At 38.4% G+C, this 9738-nt stretch overlaps 1 protein-coding gene across 3 annotated transcripts in view; it reads left to right on the top strand.

Moving 5' to 3' along the window:
- Positions 1–9738, top strand: part of brdt (bromodomain, testis-specific) — a 41242-nt gene that overhangs the window by 10892 nt on the left and 20612 nt on the right. The window contains exon 1 of one of the 3 annotated variants that reach the window (XM_015962331.3): positions 7247–7509. The exons of 1 other annotated variant lie outside the window; for it this stretch is intronic. The gene's annotated coding sequence lies outside the window, so the exon portion shown is untranslated. Of the gene's footprint in view, positions 1–7246; positions 7510–9738 lie in introns of those variants that run through there. One more of the 3 variants, XM_015962330.3, reaches the window with a different exon arrangement.

The following is a 9738-nucleotide window of genomic DNA, read 5'->3' as shown; positions in this document are numbered from 1 at the left end:
AAGGCCGAGTAGATTAGCATATTGAATCTGTATCAGTGGATGTTGTGTTTACAAAGTCTTGTGTTTTGGAAGTACTTAGTGCAAAAACAAATACCATTAAAAATAAATGAACAACATGAAATATTGACTAATTCTGCATCATGTCTGATTCATTCCAGTGACATCTATTGGAAGTATGAACAGAGATGTGTCCTTGTTTTACACAAGAAAATGTAATGCTACATGTTGTTTGTGTTTTTTAGGTCTTTGCTTTGTGGGTGACAAAGTGTGTTTGTTGGCTGTCAACCTTTGCTAGTGTTCTGGAGGAATGTGTTTATTTGAGACCTGAATGAAGTGTTTTGGTGGTTTTAGTTTTGCCAAGCTGAAACTCAGTTAGGAGAACTGTGTGAAGTGTCTAGCAAAAGTGACATTAGTAGTGAGAAATGGGTCCTAACGTCTGTAAAAAACTGTAAATGTGCCATATAAATAAATTTGGTATGGTATAGTATGGTATGGTATGGTATGGTATGGTATGGTATGGTATGATATAGTATGGTATGGCATGGTATGGTATGGTATGGTATGGTATGGTATGGTATGGTATGGTATGGTGTGGTGTGGTATGGTATGGTATGGTATGATATAGTATGGTATGGCATGGTATGGTATGGTATGGTATGGTATGGTATGGTATGGTATGGTATGGTGTGGTATGGTATGGTATGATATAGTATGGTATGGCATGGTATGGTATGGTATGGTATGGTATGGTATGGTATGGCATGGTATGGTATGGTATGGTATGGTATGGTATGGTATGGTATGGTATGGTATGGTATGGCATGGTATGGTATGGTATGGTATGGTATGGTATGGTATGGTATGGTATGGTATAGTATGGTATGGTATGGTATGGTATGGTATGGTATGGTATGGTATGGTATGGTATGGTATGGTATGGTATGGTATGGCATGGTATGGTATGGTATGGTATGGTATGGTATGGTATGGCATGGTATGGTATGGTATGGTATGGTATGGTATGGTATGGTATGGTATGGCATGGTATGGTATGGTATGGTATGGTATGGTATGGTATGGTATGGTATGGTATGGTATGGTATGATATAGTATGGTATGGCATGGTATGGTATGGTATGGTATGGTATGGTATGGTATGGCATGGTATGGTATGGTATGGTATGGTATGGTATGGTATGGTATGGTATGGTATGGTATGGTATGGCATGGTATGGTATGGTATGGTATGGTATGGTATGGTATGGTATGGTATGGTATGGCATGGTATGGTATGGTATGGTATGGTATGGTATGGTATGGTATGGTATGGTATGGTATGGTATGGTATGGTATAGTATGGTATGGTATGGTATGGCATGGCATGGCATGGCATGGTATGGTATGGCATGGTATGGTATGGTATGGTATGGTATGGTATGGTATGGTATGGTATGGTATGGTATGGCATGGTATGGTATGGTGCAGCCCAGAAAGAAGTTAATGCCACCTAATTTTGAGAGAATATAAAATGGAATAATATTCCATAATGAAGTAGGATTTCTAAAGAGTTGTTTTATCCAATTAACCTTAAATGTATTATTCAGAGTTTGAAAATAAAAAAAATGAAGACCACCATTATCAAATGAGTTCATAACAACTGTCTTCTTCAAATAATGATTTCTATTTTTCCACACAAAATCAAATTGCATTTTGTCAATCTCTTTCAAGTCCTTGTTGTCAAGGAGCAGAGCCAAAGCTGCATATGTTAAGTGTGTTATGATTCCCTCAGCTTCAGTCAAGAGGATTCTCCCTCTAAAAGATATATCCCACACAAGCCATTGGTTTAGTTTACACTGAGTATTATGTATAATTGGTTTAGAGTTCAAAGTGCTTATTTGATTTTGATCTTTAGTAACTAAAATGCCTAGATATTTACTTCATTTTTATGTAATGGGGATATAGAGAAGTTCAGACTTAGAGCAGTCTTTGACGGCTAAAAGTTCACATTTTTTGAAGTTCAAGCATAGTCCAGATGCCCCAAAGAACTCTTCTATTACTTTAATGGCACTGGGAACTTGGCTTTCATCTTTTTTTTTTTTAAAAGTGTGGTGTCATATGCTAGTTGTGTTAGGATTAGTTATCTACCAAGCAGAGAAATGCCTTCAATATTACTCATTTTAATGCGAGAGGTCAATAATGTGCCACAGTCAAGAACAGATACGGTGAGGCCAGACAACCTTGTCTTATACCGCGGGATATATTAAATAGATAACGTCCCACCTGGGAGTTTAATGGAACCGTTGCTGTTTATTTAAAGAATTTTAATTTCAGAGGAAAAAAAGGCCACCAAAACTAAATGTATTTAATGATTGCAGAAGCCTGAGAGCTTAAGGGTTCTGCAGTATCTTAGCTGTTCCTAGAACTGCACTTTTCCAGATGTCTGATGTTTTCCCTGGAATCTGCTTTAGCCACTCCTCCAGTCTGGGGGTTACTACCCCACTGATGTCTTCACTCTCCAGGTTTTCTCAAGTTCTTCTCTGAGGCCCTGATATTTCTACAGTTTCTCATGTACCCTTTTCCTGATGTTGCATCACTTGGTATTGCCACATCAACCACAACAACTGTCCTCTGTTGTTTGTCCACCACCACAATGTCCGGTTGGTTCACCATCACCATTTTGTAGGTCTAGATCTGGAAGTTCCACAGAAGATGGTTCTCTCATTCTCAACCACCTTAGGGGTGTTACCCACTTTGACATTGGGGTTTCCAGTCCATACTCTGCACAGATGCCAGCCGCTTGGTTGGGGCGTTCCATGTAAGCTTTCCCTGCCAGCATCTTACACCCTGCAGTTATGTGGTGGATTGTCTCAGGGGCATCTGTGCACAGCCTACACCTTGGATTTTGTCTGATGTGGTAGATCTTGGCTTCTGTTGCTCTGGAGTTCAGGGCCTGTTCCTGTGCAGCCATGATGAATGCCTCTGTGCTGTCCTTCAGACCAGCTCTTTCTAGCCATTGGTTGGATTTCTTGATATCAGCCACAGTTATCTGTCTGTGGAACATCCCAAGGGGTTTATCCTCCCACAATGGAATTTCCAGCGCCTCCTCCTCCATTCACCATTGTCTGAGATATTTACTGAGCACATCTTCTGTTGGGGCCTTGTCCTTGATGTACTCATGGATCTTGGATGTTTCATCCTGGACAGTAGCTCTCACTCACTCCTCCTTCCTTATGGCCAGTGATGGGAATAACGCTGTTTAAAATAACAGCGTTACTAAAATAAAATTGTTTTTTTCAGTAACCAGTAATCTAATTAATTACCATCTTAGTGATAAGAAAACGCGTGCGTTTGCTAAGTCAGCAGCACAGTGTGATGAAGCTGTCATCAGCTGATTGGGAGCTAAAGAGGCAGATGTTTTCATCCAAGCGAATCACGGCCCGTGAAGCACGAGGAAGACGTGATGAATGGTAACAGCTGCAGACCTGCAGATGTGCTGCTGCAGGTATGAATCTGCAGCCATGCCCTTCTTGGCATGACAGCAGGAGTTCTGAAGATTCGCTCACCCGTTCACCACTCAGACGTTACGATCTTCTACCTTCCTAGATCATACAACTGTAACCTGTTTCTGATAATTTCTTTTATTTATATATATATATATATATATATATATATATATATATATATATATATATATATATATATGTATGTATGTATAGTGAGAATATTGTGTGACAAGAAGAGGCACAGGCGCAAAAAGATTAAATATATATATATTTTTTTTCTTTCTTTTTTTGCGCCTGTGCCTCTTCTTGTCACACAATATTCTCGCTTCTTATCTTGAGAGGCACCATATACAGAAATGATAACTGGACAGCTTGAAAGTTGACATGTATTAACCTTTATTTATCCAGATGAGTCGACTGAGAACTCATTCTCATTTACAACCAGTGCTGGACTGACCATAGGGCATAGCGGGCAACTGCCCGCTGGGCCGACCCTTTCATCTTTTATGGGCCGGTGTCTGTTTTTTTTTTTTTTTCCTGGCCTCTAGTTGTTGCGGACAACTTGTCCACACCGCCCCACGCGACGCCTCGTAAAAGTTGGTGGATTGGCCAATTGGTAATAATACACTCTGGGCTGGACCAATAGCAAGAGGTCTGATGCACCCGCCAGTTGTTTGTGAATCTCAGTAAACAGACAGACGAGCTTAACAACAAAAAATGGAAAGGAGGAGCGGAGAAAATTCGATTAAAAAAGAAACTGGCCCTTCAGGCTGATGCTGGCACATGTGTTAAAATCTCACAGTTGTTTGGTAGTGAAGGTTCAAGTAAAATCAATTTAGGAAGTGATGGAGCCTCAGCCCAGCGACAGGTTGGAGAAGAAAAGAGGGAGGAGGAGGAGAAACCCGAGCCGGTGTTGTGCCATAAATTGACTCGCTGCCAAAAAATGATTAGCCACCGCGGGATCGCGCACGGTTAGGTAATTGCATTTCTAGACAAAACTCCCCAGGATTTCGCCCTAAAACTCAGCATATCTAGCAATATGGACATTCAGAAAGCAAAGATAACCTCTTCCGGTACTTAAACAGATGTTTATCGCGGATATTAGTGTGGCAGTGTTTGTGGCACCCTGCGCGGGAGCACGAGGACGTGCTTGTGGAAAGAGGGAGGAAGATGTGGCAGTGTGAGCATCCACTATGTCCCGATTGATCATGCGCCCTGGCTACTTGGCCAAGAAGATGTCCCTTTGGCTGACTGGTTAGAGCGTATGACTCTCACCCGGGAGTCTGGGGATTGAATCCCGCCCGGGCACTCCTTTCTGCACCTTGCCACGTTAGTTTTTCCAGTTCGGAAGTTGTTTTAAGTGTTGCTAATTGTCTTAAACGTTCACAATGAGGATATATTAATCTTTTTTGCAATATTTGCGATTGAAAGATGGTTTGTGCCACAAACTTTGTGGTAAGAACTGGCTTTCTTTATGTTACAGCCTTGATACTAAAAAAATAAATAAACAATGTAAAATGGCACCCTGTATTGAATGTAAACGTTGTATAAATGGAAATAAACAATTCTCCAGCGATTTAATTTTTTCCCCTTCCTTTCTTTAGTCCACTTGACATGGAGCCACAGCTAACTAGTTTGGGTACATTTTTACTTGAAAAAAAGTATTTAAAATGATCAAGCTTTGGCTTTACAATGACACTGTGTAGGTTGCTATTCATTACGTTGCTCTATTTAAAAGTAACAAGATAAAGGCACTTCAGCACATAAAATTAAGATTGTCACTTGCCAAATAGACTACACCCTCCCGTTTACCTATAAGAAATGCCTCAAAACATCTTTAAATTCTTTATTGATGATTTAATTGTAGACAACTAAAATGGCATTTTACTTGCCAAAAAGTGATTGAATCGCTAAGATTTTCATGGAGGCTAAAACTGACCAAATAAGGGTTTTATGTATTATCTGTTGATGTTACTGTACTCATACTGCCTACTGTGTCATCAAAAACACCCCAAAAAGGGCAAAAAAAAAAAAGAAAAGAAGATAATTTCCCTTGCCAAAAATTGATTACAGTGTCCTGGTCACCTGTAAAGGGTTACATTTACCTAAATATTACTTTTTTTATTATCTCTTGATGTTATTAGTGCCATCACAGGATGCCGGGTGTCTTTCACATTCATAAACACCTCAAAAATGGCAACAAATGATCATTTCTTTTGCCAAAAATTGATTACAGTGTCCTGGTCACGTGTAAAGGGTTAAATTGACCTAAATATTACCTTATTTATTATCTCTTGATGTTATTAGTGCCATCACAGGATGCTGGGTGTCTTCCACATTCATAAACACAGAGTCCTGGTCACCCATAAAGGCTTAAATTGGCATAAATATTACTTCATTTATTATGATGCTGGGTGTGTTCCACAATCATATTCGAATAAACGTGAAAATATTCCGTCCGAATATCTGTTTCTTGTTATAAATATAACAGCTAGAAGGATTTACAGTTAAAATAGGAGAAACACGTGACTCCCCAGGAAGGGTCGTAACACCACTTGCCTCATGCACATAAGTGAACAAAACAAAGCAGCATGGAGACACTCCGTCTCCAACCACCTCTCAGGCAGCAGCCTGCACTCCCAAGTTCTACACATCACCAGAACATAAACAACCGCAACACAATAAAAGCAGTGTTATACAAAATGGAAGGCCTGTAGTGTTTATTCTCTTACAGTAACAACTTATCAATTTTTGGGAGGAATTTATTTGAGAATTTTTTGGTTTTTATTAATTGTGCAATAGAAAAATAATTGCTAGATTAATCATCTAAATAGTCATTAGAATAGTCGACTATTCGATAATAATCGTCAGAATAATCATTTTAAAAATAATCAGTTACCCCCAACCCTACTTTTTAGAATACCAGGATAGGAAGGATGGTGTAGGTTTACGTTTATTAGATTGATACATAAATACTACCAATAAGAAAGTGTACGTTGGTGTGTGTCAGAAACAGCGTAAGGCTTAATGTCTTTTCCAAAAAAAACAGGTGATGGGCCGGTCTCCAGTCAAAATGCCCGGGCTGAATTTTTGTCCCAGTCCAGCCCTGTTTACAACAAGCAGCAACATAGTTATCTTTTACATCAAAGAAAAAACGGGTAAGATAGAAAAAATAATTATTCAAGACAAAAATAAGATAAAACTATTAGACCTAAAGACAACAGAGTGTTCTCATTTACAATATGTACAAGCAATTAAAAAAACAGACGTAAAACAGTCTTTATGTAATTAGAAGCAGCAAGTATTAATGTTCCTCTTAGTTATTTTATAGTAATTTCCAAAGAACATATTACAATGTTTGCATATATCATTCCAATAAATGTCACTATTGTCAGAACGAATTCTTATCTAAGTCATTGAAGTTTAAATGCTCCATTCATACAGCTAAATACAATGGCTTTTAAATGGCTTCCTAAATAATTTTAAGCAATAAAGCTGGCTTTTTTTTCATCCAAATCAAATGGAATTTGTCTTATTCAATAAGCTGATTTGCTTTCACATGACGTTTTTCACTTTTTGCTAAAATCATTTGCAGCCTTCGCACTCCTGAAAATCTAGGTTTTCCGATGGGGAAGGGCCTTTCGTAAATGCACCACTAACATGGCCGATAACTGAGTTACGTTAGGTTAGCATTCACGCGGCCAGTGCCGCTGAATGCTAGTTTTCGCTTCAAGTTCAACTGGATTCTCTCATAACAGCCAGTTTCTCTCCTCACCCTTACATACACACATCTGTTTTAAATTCTTCAAACTAAAATGTTTCGTGTGTATCAACAGTATTTTACTTGTGTGTTAAACCGCTTTGGTGGTAGGTGAAACCAGGTTGAAACACAAATAGACCAATCAGACAGAGGTTAGCACTTGGGTATAAAACTATGGCGGTTGACGTCGACACGTCTGCCGTAGTGTTGAACTCGAGAGCCCGTTAAATCACTCAAGGTGTTTCGGTATGTAGCATTTTGATGAACTAAACTTGGTGTAAACTTGATACGGTGGCTGCTGTGGTTTAATAACCAAGTAGGGAAGATATGTTGACATGCGTTGTCTCTTGTTGATTTAGAGAGCCAAATTCAGAATTTAGCATTAGCAACGTTAGCTATGCTAATTATCGCAGTAAAGCTAATTTAATATTTTTGTTTTTGACTTTAAAGTTAAAGTAGCACAGTGGCGTTTACATTTCAAGAACTATTTGTTTCTGGTGTTTAAAATAATGAAAAAAAATAATTCTTTCTGAAACACGGTTTCAGTGCCAGCCAGTTTAATCACAAAGTGCTGCATTTATCAGTTAAAGATGTTATTGTAATGTTCTTCACATTCGGGCAAACGGAACTGAATCAACTCTATGGGGTAATAAATGCTAAGAAAATACCAAAACATGCTACCAAGGTCGCTGAGCTATTTCTTTCCCGTGTACCTGATTGTTTATTGCTTGGTATATATGTCGATGCTTTTGTTAAGAGGCATATCAATCTTGTGCGTGACTCATTTTTGTGATTAAATCAGTCAGTTATTTGCTCAACTGCTCATTTTCACACATTAACAAAATGTCCACCTGTTACAATCTGTTCCAGCTGCGATTCGTCCAGCTGATCCAAATGAAAAATCTGCATGTATTTAGCCTCTTTCAAGTATTTTATACTGAGTTAAACACAAACGTTCACTTGAACACATAACTTGCTTGTTTATAAGGTGGATGTATTTATTTCCCCTATTTTCACACAGTTCTAATGGGAGATGGATCATATTGTTCCTATTGCGTTTTTGACAGGGAAAATGATTTTCTTAACCTCTCAGTTTATTGGGAAACCAAGCTTTAATAAACAGCAGTATGAAATCCAAATTGGTGAGCACAAGTCTTTGAAAGGTGTTGGCCAACCTCCACAATCAGAATCAAAACCACTTTGAAATCAAGCAGGTGTGGTGTTGTTGTTGTTAATAATATTACCACCCCGTTTTTGAAGATGGGTTGTCTTGCTCAGAAGCCGGATAAATAAGAAAAAAACGTCTTATCTTAAAATGTTGAATGTATTACTGAGACGGCTTTGCTCTGTTAAATTAAAGGAAAACTTAAGAGCAAGTCACTCCCAAATCTACTTTTTTTTTGCTGCTAAACTATATAAACAAGTGTCTAATCATGCTGTAGACACGTGCAGTCAATAATTTGGCTCTTTAGTGCATCTTAGTTAAAATTTAAATATTCGTCCTAAAACTGTCAGTGTTGCGCCATCGTCGGGTAAAAACTCTGCACTACATTTGAATTTTAATCTGCCATCGCTAATGGCTAAGAGGTGCACAATGACGTTAGCTGGTACTAGGGCTGGGCGATATGGCCTCAAATCTATATTGCGATATAATCTGAAGCATGAGCGATTGTGGAGGTTGTAGACTGAATAAGTTAAAAATATTTGATTTATTTCACGGTTAAGCTGGTTAAACACATACTTTATTGAAATGAGTGATTTGTTGAAATATTTCATAATGTAGAAGACAAGTTTATCTAAAATGCTATTTTGCTCATGAGTGAGAGTTAGTTTAAGATCGAGTGATCTGTGATCGATTATTCCTGCCTTGTCAAGACGACACAAAATTTGCTTCTAAAAAGTGCTTCTGATGTATTTGCCTAAGTATTATCTTTTATGTTTACAGTTTTATTTATTTTACGATTACGATATATACTGCGATATATTTGTTTTCCTTTGTTTATATATGTCAGAATGACATGCTTTAAAAAATTCTCATATGGAAAATATATTGCAGCAGAATAAAGACGTCCAAAAAGTGTAGAATGCTCCTCCTCCTCCTCCCGCTACATGCTTGCAGTCACTGCCATTCTGTTGTTCCAATGTTGGCGCGGGTGCACATCTTAGTGACATCATGTGTTATCGCGGTAGAGCCAAAAACTTATCATTACCCAATTTTATATCATTTCTACCTTATATCATTTATATTGCCCACCCCTATCTGGTACATTATGATGTCACAATGCTGTTGTGAGCTTGTCTGTATTTGTTAGTGGCTCCACCCTCTCGGTCTTCCAGGCCACAGCATTACATGAAGGAGTAGAGTAAGTTTCTTGTAGGGGGTGACTTGCTCTTTAACTCGTGTAACAAATCCAAGAGATACCACTGTAACTTAGTGGTTTAATTTCTAACGCAATATTGGCTTTTTGTTTGAGT

The sequence above is a fragment of the Nothobranchius furzeri genome, chromosome 16 (genome assembly GCF_043380555.1).
Source record: "Nothobranchius furzeri strain GRZ-AD chromosome 16, NfurGRZ-RIMD1, whole genome shotgun sequence".
Classification (NCBI taxonomy): Eukaryota; Metazoa; Chordata; class Actinopteri; order Cyprinodontiformes; family Nothobranchiidae; genus Nothobranchius; species Nothobranchius furzeri.
This window is presented reverse-complemented; position numbering and strand designations above follow the sequence as displayed.